General features: G+C 46.2%; 1 long non-coding RNA gene across 4 annotated transcripts in view; it reads left to right on the top strand.

Moving 5' to 3' along the window:
- The window catches only part of LOC147584397 (uncharacterized), a 341,362-nt gene that overhangs the window by 111,304 nt on the left and 217,972 nt on the right, over nt 1–12,086 (top strand). For all 4 annotated transcript variants that reach the window (XR_015249338.1, XR_015249339.1, XR_015249335.1 and 1 more), the window contains one exon: nt 11,240–11,327. This is a non-coding gene — a long non-coding RNA (uncharacterized LOC147584397). The remainder of the gene's footprint in view (nt 1–11,239; nt 11,328–12,086) is intronic.

The raw sequence follows: 12,086 nt of genomic DNA, 5'->3' as shown, positions 1-12,086 counted from the left end.
CTGATGTTCCATGTATTGGGATGTCTTTCCAGTTTCCCTGGTTGGATGATTGGCTACTCTTGGCCCTGTATGAGCTCCTGGGGTTATTCCACCTCCCTCGTTGTCCCTCCCTGCGTCGTGGTCTGGAAACTCTGAGCAGTAACCTGTGGCACTCTTAGGGTTTACCTCGCTTGCTTACCTTCCTTTAAAGGATCATCATCTTGTGCTGTCTGTTGTCCAATGTCTTCCAATGTCTTTTTTTTTTTTTTTTAATGTTTATTTTTGAGAGAAAGAGAGAGCATGAGCAGGGGAGGAACAGAGAGAGAGAGAGAGACACAGAATCCAAAGCAGGCTCCAGGCTCTGAGCTGTCAGCACAGAGTCCGACATGGGGCTCGAACTCATGAACCGTGAGATCATGACCTGAGCCAAAGTCAGACACTTAACTGACTAAGCCACCCAGGTGCCCCTGTTGTCCAGTGTCTTAAATGTCTCATAAATTTTGTGTGTTTTTCTGGTTGTCTAAGGTAGGATATTAAGTTTGTCTCTCTTGTTCTATCATGGCCAGAAGCTGTCATCCATTAACTTTTTCAACTTTTCTCCCCCGATTACATAAGTAATGTGTTTCTAGCCTACTAGTTTCCCTGAAGTACTGCGTCTGACTTGCCCATCCTGACTTTTTATTTTTTTTTATTTTTTTTTTAAACAGACTCTTTTTTTTTTTTTTAATTTTTTTTTCAACTTTTTAAATTTATTTTTGGGACAGAGAGAGACAGAGCATGAACGGGGGAGGGGCAGAGAGAGAGGGAGACACAGAATCGGAAACAGGCTCCAGGCTCTGAGCCATCAGCCCAGAGCCCGACGCGGGGCTCGAACTCACGGACCGCGAGATCGTGACCTGGCTGAAGTCGGACGCTTAACCGACTGCGCCACCCAGGCACCCCAATCCTGACTTTTTATAATTATTATACTTTTTCCACAATAATTTCTCCTCCTCCTATTCCTCCCCCTCCACCTCCTTCTTTTCTTCCTCTTCCTCCCCCTCCTCCCCTTCGTCCCCCTCCTCCTTCATCCTTTTTTGGTATTTTCTTTTTAAATTAATTTTGAGACAGAGAGAAAGCATGCATGCCTGATCAGGGGAGGGGCAGGAGCAGGGAGGGGCAGAGAGAGAGGGAGAGAGAGAATCCTAAGCAGGCCCCTCATTGTCAGCACAGAGCGCCACACAGGGCTTGAAATCCATGGACCGTGAGATCATGACCTGAGTCGAAATCAAGAGCCCAACACTCGACCAACTGAGCCACCCACGTGCCCCCACAATAATATCTTCTTCATCTGTGGTCTGTTTCTTCTGCTTTTCTTTGCTGGCTCTCCCTCTTTCTCCTGCCTTAAAGATTAGGGTAGCTGGTAGTGCTCATTTTCTCCATCTTCCCTCAACTTTAGCCACTATCTAGATGGGGAGGCAATAAATACTTAGGGATCCAAAGTACAGCTTGGAGTTGTTCAGGCCTGGATAGAAAACTCAGTTTGACCATTTATTTGGATGTGTGGAAACTCAAGAATTATAAGAATAATTTCTTTTTTTTTTAATGTTTATTTATTTAAATTTTATTTCTTTTAATGTTTATTTATTTTTGACAGAGGGAGAGAGACAGAGCATGGGCGGGCAAGGGGCAGAGAGAGAGGGAGCCACAGAATCCGAAGCAGGCCGCGAGATCATGACCCGAGCCAAAGTCAGACGCTCAACCGACTGAGCAATCCAGGCGCCCCATGTTTTTTTTTTATTTTTGAGAGAGAGAGAGTGTGAGTGGTGAAAGGGGAGAGAAAGAGGGACAGAGGATCTGATGTGGGCTCTGTGCTGACAGCAGCGGGCTCGATGTGGGGCTTCAGCTAATGGACCCAACTGTGAGATCATGACCTGAGCCAAAGTCAGATGCTCAACCAACTGAGCTACCCAGGCACCCCAATAAGAAAAATTTCCACAATTTTTGGGGGGTCCTCTTAATATTTACCTGGTGATGTGCTAAGTACTTGGTACATATCGTCTTTAGTCCTCCACAACAGTTCTATGAGGCAGATATTTTTGTTACACCCATTTTATAAAGGTGGAAACTGAGATTACAAGAAGGTAAGCCACTTTTCCCTATTAGGCAAGTCAGATTTAGGGCCCAGGTCAGGCTGACCAGACTAGACTGACCAGCTGCCCTGTTTTCCCTGAGATTTTTCTTGTGTTAGCACTGAAAGTCCTGCGTACTAGGAAACCCCTCAGTCCTGGGCAAACCAGCCCTGTTGGCCTCTTCTCTCTACTCGCTTAGTACTTTATGCATAGTTTAAACTCTCAATGCAGGTTAACCATTTTATATGGTGCCTGACAGACGGTAAGTGCTGAAAAGTAGGAGCTGTCAGTACTGGTCCTATTTCTAACCCTTCTGAATGTGTCATAGCTGATGTTTGTTATTCTGTTGTCTTCCTAACATTTGAGCAACAATGTTGTGTATAGGACATCTCCTGCCGTGTGAGGCAGGACCCATTTCATACTCCAGAGGAGGCCTGTGGCAGAGGCTTACCTTCAATCCCATCCCCATCCTGGCAGCTAGAGCACAGGCACAGGCCCGTGGCCCAAGCCGGACCAGAAGCAGGGCCTGTGCAGAATCCCTCCTTGTGCAGGTGGTCGTGGTGGACACATCCAGGCTTCTTGGGGGTGGCAGCCGTGTTCTAGAAGCAGAAGGCTGGGGCAGAGAGTGAATTTGGTGCTGCTCCTGGCTGCACAGGTGTTGACCATGGTTCTCTGGCTGGTAGAGAAAATCTGTGAATTGTCAGATTCCCTTTAGTGAGTTCCTTATCTGCTTGAGTTTGCCAGACTTGCTTTCTTCTCTCTGCAACTGAGAATGCGGATTGATCTATATACCATCTGGATGTTGTGGGCACTTCAGACTTAATGGGTCCCAAAAAGGACTCATTACCTTCCTTCAGATACCTACATCATCTTACTCTGAATCTCAAGCACTGTTCCTCACTATTTTCTAGAGTTGTGTAATTTCAAGCCAGAGAGTCCTTTTTAATGTCCTTTTCCTATACCCCCAGCCCTGTGGCGTTTACCAAACAAGGGTCTGCCTCCTCTGGTGTTGCTCACAGGCTTCTCTGCCACTCCCTTCCCCAGGTTCTGTTGTGTTTTGCCTTGATCACAGACAGCCTCAGATCCCATCTTTTTTCCTGCCGTTCTCCGGGCAGAAAGCAGAGGACGGCCAACGCGCTTTCTAAGGCCTGAAATGAGGGCAAAGCAGAAGAGAAACGGAGGTAGATGAAGGCAGATCCAAACCCATGAAATTGATGCCTTGGTTGGGAGAGAAAAGAAACTTGTTTTAAAGGTTTGAAGGGAGAAAGATTACAAAATACCATTGATCCTCATTATTCATAGATTCTATAGTTATAATTTTGCCTACTTGCTAAAATTTATTTGTAACCTGAAAATCGGTACCGGTGATGCTTTTGTGGTCCTTTGTGGACGTGCTCAGAGTGGCACAAGTTTGAGTCCCACGGCGTGTACTTTCCTAGCTGAAGTGGATGACAGTGACACTCTGCCTTGTAGTTTGAACCCTTATACTGTAAGCAAGCGTCTTTTTCACAGTCTGTTTTGTGCCACATTTTTTTGTGCTCTTTGTTGGTGATTTTCCTATTGGAAATAGCTCCCAGGCAGAGTGCTGTAGTGCTGTCTAGCGTTCTCAAGTGCAAGAAGGCTATGATGTGCCTTATGGAGAAAATACGTGTATCAGATAAGCTTCCTTCTGCCATCAGTTACAGTGCCCCTAACCATGGGTTCAGTGTTCACGGATCAACAATACATATAAAATAGGATCTTTGAACAGAAATACACATAAAACAAGTTAGTTAGCTCAGTTGATGAAAATGGTGCGACCAGAGGCTCGCAGGAAGTTAACCCTGTATTTCCCCCTAGGAGCTGTGATTCAGCATTTGCAAATTCAGTGTCTGTGGTGACTTTATAGAACAAAAGTCTGATGAGTAGTGACTCCCATTCAGCCTCTTGATCCTTAACAGTGCTTGATATGGCAAAGGGAAAGTGGCTTCACGGTACCCCCAAGTTAGCCCTCCTGGGAAATGATTGTATCAGTAAAGATTCAACCAGAGAAGCAAAACCAGCCGGAGGTATCTAGTCTAAAAGATGTATTACAAGGAATTGACTTACATAATTTTGGAGGTTGGCTGAATGAACCCAAAATCTATAGAGCAACCTATCACGAAGAGAAGATCACAAGGCAGCTGGAACCCATGCACATGGCAGGAGCTGTTATCCATAGACAGTCAGGAAGAGAAATCCAGTGAAGGGAAAGCATTTGTATCTCCAGAAGCTGTTGGGATCTCTTTTGTCAGGAAAAGCTCAGTGTCTTTTAAGGGCTCACCTGGTTAGGTTAGAACCCACTGAAGATAATTTTTCTGGTTTCATGTCAACTGATGAGAGCCTTTATGGTCACATCTGTAAAATCCTTTCAGAGAAGCACCTATGTTAGTGTTTGATTTACTAACTGGTGGAAGGAGTCTGTATGCTATAAAATAGCTCTGCCCTCTTCTTTCCTTGTCATTTAGTCTAGCTAGGTTGACCCATCTGAAGACCATCGCAATGAGGCATCAAATGTAGGGTTTCTTTCTTTCTTTAAAAAAATTTTTTTAATGTTTAGTTTTGAGAGAGAGAGAGTGAATGAATGAGCGAGTGGGGGAGGGGCAGAGAGAGAGGGAGACACAGAATGTGAAACAGGCTCCAGGCTCTGAGCTGTCAGCACAGAGCCCGATGTGGGCCTTGAACCTACCAGCTACAAGATCATGACCTGAGCCGAAGTCAGACGCTTAACTGACTGAGCCATCCAGGTGCCCCTCATAGGTAGGGCTTTGTTTTGTTTTTGTTTTTTTTAAGTTTATTTGTTTATTTTGAAAGAAAGAGACAGAGAGCAAGTGAGCAGGGTAGGGGCAGAGAGAGAAGGAGAAAGAAAATCCTAAGCAGGCTCTGCTCTGTGAGTGCAGAGCCCAATGTGGAGCTTGATCTCATGACCTGTGAGATCATGACCTGAGCTGAGATCAAGAGTTGGACATTCAACCACCTGAGCCGCTCAGGCGCCCCTCAAATGTAGTTTTTACTGCAACTTACTTCTAGGAGTTAGATGGTTTTATTGGGCTATCTTCCAACCAATCCACATTTCATTTAACTCCTCCCTCTTTTCTAGGTGTAAGTGTACATAGAGTCAGTACTTTGACCATCCTTATTTCACAAGTGGAGACGCTGAAGCACAGAGAAGTTAACTGACTCATTTAAATGATGGGGCCAGACGCTGTGCTCTTTTTTTTTTTTTTTTTAAGTTTATGTATTTTGGGAGAGAGAGAGACACACAGAGAGAGCATGAGTGGGAGAGGTGCAGAGAGAGAGAATCCCATGCAGGTTCCACGCTTTTAGCGCTGAGCTGGACATGGGGCTCAACCTCACGAACCTTGAGATCATGACCTGAGCTGAAATCAAGAGTCAGCTGCTCAACCGACTGAGCCACCAGAGCACCCTTAGAGTCTGTGCTCTTAATCTTCCTCTTGTGCTAAGTCTCACTGTCGCATTGCAAGGAGTCATTTCTACTCTAGACTCCTGTGTGTTTAGGGAAGGCAGGGTCTCTACAAGGACCACATGGATCTGGTGAGCATTGGTTGTCTGGTAGCAGAGGGGGCATACTCTCTTGTTGGGGACATTAGTGTCCCTTGCAAGTGCCGGAACCTTAGACCTTAGTTCCAGAGTTCTGGTCCTTCTGGCCCTTCTCCTGGGGCATGTGTCATCCAGACTCCTTTGAACCATCTTAACTCTGTGAGTCATACAGATTTCCCATTTGCCCCACACTTAGGCCTTATTATGCAGAAACTCTCTCAGATTTGTTTCCTGTGGCTTCAACTAAATCTCCTGGCCTGGGTTAGACCTTCCCACAGAAGGTTCCCACAGAACTTTTCTGTTAGACTCTGGGCCCCCTTCCCCCATTTATTCACTCATGCATCCAAGCCACCAACGAGTAAATGAGAATTTACTTCGTGCCAGGCACCTTGCAAGGTACTGGGGATACAGCTTTTAATAGGACAGACAAGCCCTTGGTGACTTCAAAATGATTACATTCCCAGGTCCCAGAAATAAAGGCCTGGGAGTAGGATTGCCTGCTGAACAGGAAAGCTGGATCCAGTGGGCCTTGCGTACTGCCTTTCTTCCTTTTTTAGCAGATATTCATAAGTATGTGTGTTTTTCTTATATAGGTGAACACATTAAAACAGTTTTACATCATTAAAAGCCCCTCTTCATCATCCTCATCCCTTTTCTCCCTTCCCTACTCCTATTCTCTACCCCACAGGTGACCCTTATGCATTTATTGCATATCTTTCCAGATATTTCTTCCATGCATTTATAAATAAATGTGAATATATTGTGTTTGAAAGTACTTATAATTGTATACAATAGTTATTCCAGAAGTGCTTATTGGTGCATAGATGGATGAATAAATCCATTTTCACATGTGTTTCACCCTGGTTTCCTTGCTCCCCTCCCTGATTTCTGAACCCTTCCTGGTCAGAGGGGCTAGGCAGATGAGGGGACCAAAGGCTCTGGATTCTTGGTTTCCCCTTGAACTACATTAACTGGATGTGGACATAAGAGCTGGCTATCTGTGTTAACCAGTTCAACCTGCCACAACACAGCACAACACCGCAGGGTGGGTGGCTTAAACAACAGAAATTTGTTTTTTACAGTTCTGAAGGCTGGGCATTTTAAACCAAGGTGCTAGCATGATGGGTTTCTGGTGGGAGCTCTCCTCCTGGCTTACAGACACCACCTTCTGGTTGTGTCCTCACATGGTGGGGAGAGAAGAGATTGGGAGTTCTCTTTCTCTTCTCACAAGGCCATAGTCCTGTTGGATTAGGACCCCACTCTTAGGGTCTCACCTCACCTTTCTTCCCTCCTAAAGACCCTGTCTCCAGATAAAGTCACACTGGGATAGAGCTTCAACGTATGGATGTTGGGGGACCCATATTCGGTCCCTAGCACTGTCCATGATGTCTTTACGTGCCTCAGGGCCACCACGTACAGAGCTGGGCTGCTCTACTGCTCCTGGTTCAGGGTTCTGCCCCCAGTGGGCATGCTGTAAGATGTTGATTGACTCATGCATTTCTTAGAGTAGAACTACTTGCCCTGGGACCTGGGGGAAGCTGAGGGCCTCCCAGTGGCTTCCATCCCTAGCATTCCATTTGAATGAGTGGAAATTTCAACCACCACTTTGTGAATGGTTCCAGATGTGCCTGCTGGGGGAGAGCAAGATGGCTTGGGGAGAGTGAGGTAGCTGGAAAGACAAGCTTAAAATTAAAGAGTTAAATTAAGTTTGAGGTCAGTGACAGCTGCCATCACCTAAGTGTTCAAGAAGGGGAACAGTACCATTGGGAGATGCCTCAGCCTGTTAAAAATGTGGGGCTAGCCCTGTGCCATGATGAAACATTGGCATGCTAAAGCCACCTAATTAACCTCATCCCTCAGCTCAGATCTTGGTCAGTTTTAAAGGCTCAGAGGACAGAGACAGATGCAAGAGAAGAAAATAGAGAGTCCACACAGGGTGACAGAGAAGAGAGAACAGTTCCCTGGGAGACTGAGGGCTAATTAGACTTTGGAAAGCGATTTCAAAGGAGAAACTGTCAAGTGCCCACAGAGAATCTGTCGTGGGGATTGTGAGTCACTGAGGATGGCTCTGAGACACGTTTCTGTAGTGGTTCAGATGCTGGGATAAAAGACTAGGATGCAGGGTTTTAGGGGGATGGAGTGGATGACGTTTGTGGAAGAAATATTGGGGGGAAATGAACTTCTGGCTTGATGTGGCAAGAATGCTTATAAGGCCAGCCAAATGAAGAGTGTGTTATTCAGAAACGAAACGTCTGCTTGATGTGGGAGAACCATGTGGCAAATGAGACTGCAAAGTAAGAGTGGCAGAAATAGAAGGGTTGCTCAAGGACAAGGACTGTGAAGCTGGTGACCTGCTGTCAGGGTGGGTCGACGTGCATCAGCCCTGAAGTTGGACTTGGGGACAGTTGTTCAGCCTGAGGTGGTCATACCTGGGAGCTGCACTGGGGAAAATCACCATGTATCATCTGGCGGTACAAGAAGAAGCTACCAGACGGGTTAAGAGCCTAGATCTTGTGATCAGGCGAGCTCTAGCACTTCCTCTAGGCAAGTTACAATCTCTCTAAGCCTCAGTTTCCTCACCCGGAAAGGTGGGTAAAATAATAGTACCTCCATAATAGGGCTGTTGAAAGGACTAAATGAGGAAATGCCTGGAAGAGGCTTTAGTTCATGGTAAATGCTTAACAAGTATTAGGCGTAATCGTACCAGTTGGGCAATACGGTTTGTGTCCTTACGATAAGGACGTTTTTGCTTCCCTTTGTCAAGTCAGAAAGAATAGACACGTGAAGAAGGAAATAAATAGAACACAGGTGCAGTCAGATGGATTTTGGCCCAAGTCATGTCAGATGGAGCAGAAGAGAGTGCTTCAGCTATGGTCGAAGTGTTTATCAAGTTAGGAGTGGGAATTGAGTAACATGAGTATGAGTGGATTGAAAGGGAGGAAAAGAAAGTGGATTTTACATTCTTGTTACCCCAACCATCACTAGCCTGGGTAAAGCACCCACTATGAACGTTGTGCCCCATTAGATGGGGGATTACGTGGAAATAGATGGACTGGCCCTTGCTCACGTGGTCTTCACAGGGCAAGTTGCCATCAGCAAGTGAGTGTAGCAGTGATGGAACGATTAAACACCACATGCAGGCAGGAGCGCTGCCCCAGCAGGGGCCTGATTCTGTCTCGGTGAAGACCCACCACGTGGGGGACTCTAAATATGTCTGACAGAATTTGAGTGTCCACTTCCTATATTGCACTGTTCTACGTGCTCTGTGAAATATGCAGCCTGATCTCCCATTTTAGCCCCGCATTTGGGAGAAGATGAGTGGAGAGAACATAGAGGAGGCTTTAATGAACATTCCAGGAGAGAAGGGATGAGCCCAAATTGGGGGGAGGAGAGTGGGATAGAACAAGAGAAGAGTTCCAGTCCAAGATGGCAACATAGGAAGACCCTGTGTGTCCAGGGACACACCAAATCTACACCTGTCTGTAGAACAATTCCTCCCGAAGGAGAAGTGGTAGCTGACTGAATCGCTTCTGCAGAACAGAAGATAGACCACACAGAGGAGAACAGCAAGAGAGGCAGAGACTTGGTAATAAAGGGAACCCTACACCCCAGGCTATGAAGGATAGTACTGAGGGACCAGAGCGGTTTGTTGGCCCTGGAGCACAGAGAAAAAGCCTAGGTTTAAAAGGGCAACTAGAATATAAAGGAACCAACTCTAGAATTCTGCCAAATGGAACTCTGTCCCGGACAGAGGGCAAGTGCGACAGTTCGTGTTCCCCATACACCTTGACAAGATGGACAGGAGCATGGGGCGCCTGGGTGGCGCAGTCGGTTAAGCGTCCGACTTCAGCCAGGTCACAATCTCGCGGTCCGTGAGTTCGAGCCCCGCGTCAGGCTCTGGGCTGATGGCTCGGAGCCTGGAGCCTGTTTCCGATTCTGTGTCTCCCTCTCTCTCTGCCCCTCCCCCGTTCATGCTTTGTCTCTCTCTCTGTCTCAAAAATAAATAAACGTTGGGGCGCCTGGGTGGCGCAGTCGGTTAAGCGTCCGACTTCAGCCAGGTCACGATCTCGCGGTCCGTGAGTTCGAGCCCCGCGTCAGGCTCTGGGCTGATGGCTCGGAGCCTGGAGCCTGTTTCCGATTCTGTGTCTCCCTCTCTCTCTGCCCCTCCCCCGTTCATGCTCTGTCTCTCTCTGTCCCAAAAATAAATAAACATTGAAAAAAAAATTTTAAAAAAAGATGGACAGGAGCAGAGGACAAATTGGTAATTGCCGAAGGGGAGAGGGGAGGGGGATGGAGGATGGGCAAAATGGGTGATGGGGAGTGGAAGGAGGTACATGCTTCCAGTTAGGGTATGAATAAGTCACGGGGCTGAAAGGTACAGCGTAGGGAGTAAGCTATGAGTGCTGTAATGGTGTTGTGGGGTGACAGATAGTAGCTACACTTGTAGCGAGCCTAGCATAACATGTAGAGGTGTCAAATCACTATATTGTATACCTAAAACTAACGTAACACTGTGTGTCAACTGTACTTCAACCAGAAAAAAAAAAAAATCCAGATACAAGGGATATTGCACTGATAGATAACATACGACTCAGTGAGTATGTGGAAGAAAGGGAAAGAACGCAAGGGCTTTGAACTTTAGTGACCATAAAGTCCTATGAGCAGAAATGCGGAGCACCGGAGGAACTTGGACCAGTGGCCATCACATTTTAGTGTTTGAGACCCACTAAGAGCTTAATACTGCAGATTCCTAGGGTATACCCACACCTACTGAATGCGAATTTCTGGGGTGGGCCAGAAATATGCCTTTATAGCAGATACCCCTTGGGAAATGCTGGATTAGAGAAAACAAACATCTCAGCCCGGCCCTCCAGAAAGCTGGGGCTGAGGCAAGGGCTGTGGTACTAATACTTTATCAGAGAGGTGAAATCCCGAGATGGTGACAGTGATGTAGGAAAGCTGTAATAGGGTACGTTGATGTTTTTGTGTTGGCTACCATTTCAGAATAAGCCATGAAGAATCAAGCAGATCCCTCCACGTGTGGGTTTGCTCCACACGGTTTGCATGGAAGGATAACACCTCAGTATAGTTGGAGGGTGAAGGAAATGGGGGAATCTGGCTTTCTCCCCACGCTGCCCTGACACCTGTTTTCCACTGGGAAAATTCACTCCAGCGGGAGCTCAGTTCCCTGCCTTTCAGGATTGTGCCTTTCAGGATTGGCCCTTTGGTGACTTCTCTGGAAGCCAGTCCCCATACTTCTGGTATGAGAGTGGCAACCGGGGTGGGTGGGATGCTGACTTGGAAAGAAAGCAAGAAGGAAGCAGTTGAGGACATGTGAGAAGGCATGCAGATGTGTCCCTCAGTGGACTCAAGAAGTCAGGCTGGCAAAGGTTTCTAGTCCCCCACAGTGGGGGGACACAGTTCAGAAGCTGGATATTAAAAGAAAGATTTGTAAGGAAATTATCTAAATAGAGTTATGTTAACACTGGTAATAAGAGCAAAAGCCTAGACTTTGTATCCATAAAGTAAATGTCTTTAAGTCCTTTTTTTATTTGCATTTCTTGTCCCAGGAAAACTTCCAGTAGAAGACACTGATGATGAAATGACACGTGTGAGCATTTGCAGGGTGTTGCAAACAGGAGGCTGCATAAATTCAAGGTATCACCTGTTTAGTTTATACTCCTGAATTAACTTTCTGCCTTCCCAGTCCAGAGGTCTAATAAAAGGTTTCACTCGGGCTAGAGAGCAAATGTGTTTGTGAATCTCATCCAGAATCCCACAGCTTTTCCTCTAAAGACCTGTAAGTTCCTGAGACACTCTAAAAGGAGTATAAAAATAATAATTGTAATTCTTGAGTGCTGCCAGTGGTATACTGGGTTCCAGAGAGTAATAACCTTGTGTAACGCTTACGTGAAGCTTTCCATCTGTGTGTTGCCAGAACTTGGCTACCATTACAACACTGGCAAATGGCATTAATCTGTCATAGAAATGGGAGAATTTAGTTGCAGGAGTTTAAATAACTGACCATGTCCTATAAGGAGCTGACAGCAAGTAGACAATCAGACTTATTTAACACCATCATCCTGAACCATTTAAAACTATTTCAGGGGGCTGTTGAGATATGATTCTGGGAAGAAACATCTCTTGATAGTGGTAAAGATGTTGATAACTCATTTGTGGAGAGTCAATATTAGTTGGCGTGTGTGCGTGTGTTCTGGGGGCAGGGTGTAAAAATCGGTAGCTGTTTTTAAACGCGGCTGATGGGCTTGTGAGGGAAGGTGGTGGATGGGTGAGGGTTGGTTGATAACTCATGGTTTGAGGTAGAAGTTCAAGGATGGAGAAGCCAATGATCTGTGGGTTATTAAGTGCCTGTAGGCAATGTAGGTTTGAAGTGACAAGTAAGAAAAAGGTGTTGAG

The sequence above is a fragment of the Puma concolor genome, chromosome A1 (assembly GCF_028749965.1).
Source record: "Puma concolor isolate L17-30 chromosome A1, mPumCon1.1.hap2, whole genome shotgun sequence".
NCBI classification, from domain to species: domain Eukaryota; kingdom Metazoa; phylum Chordata; class Mammalia; order Carnivora; family Felidae; genus Puma; species Puma concolor.
Note: the sequence above shows the minus strand (reverse complement) of the source record. Positions and strands in the feature narration are given on the sequence as shown.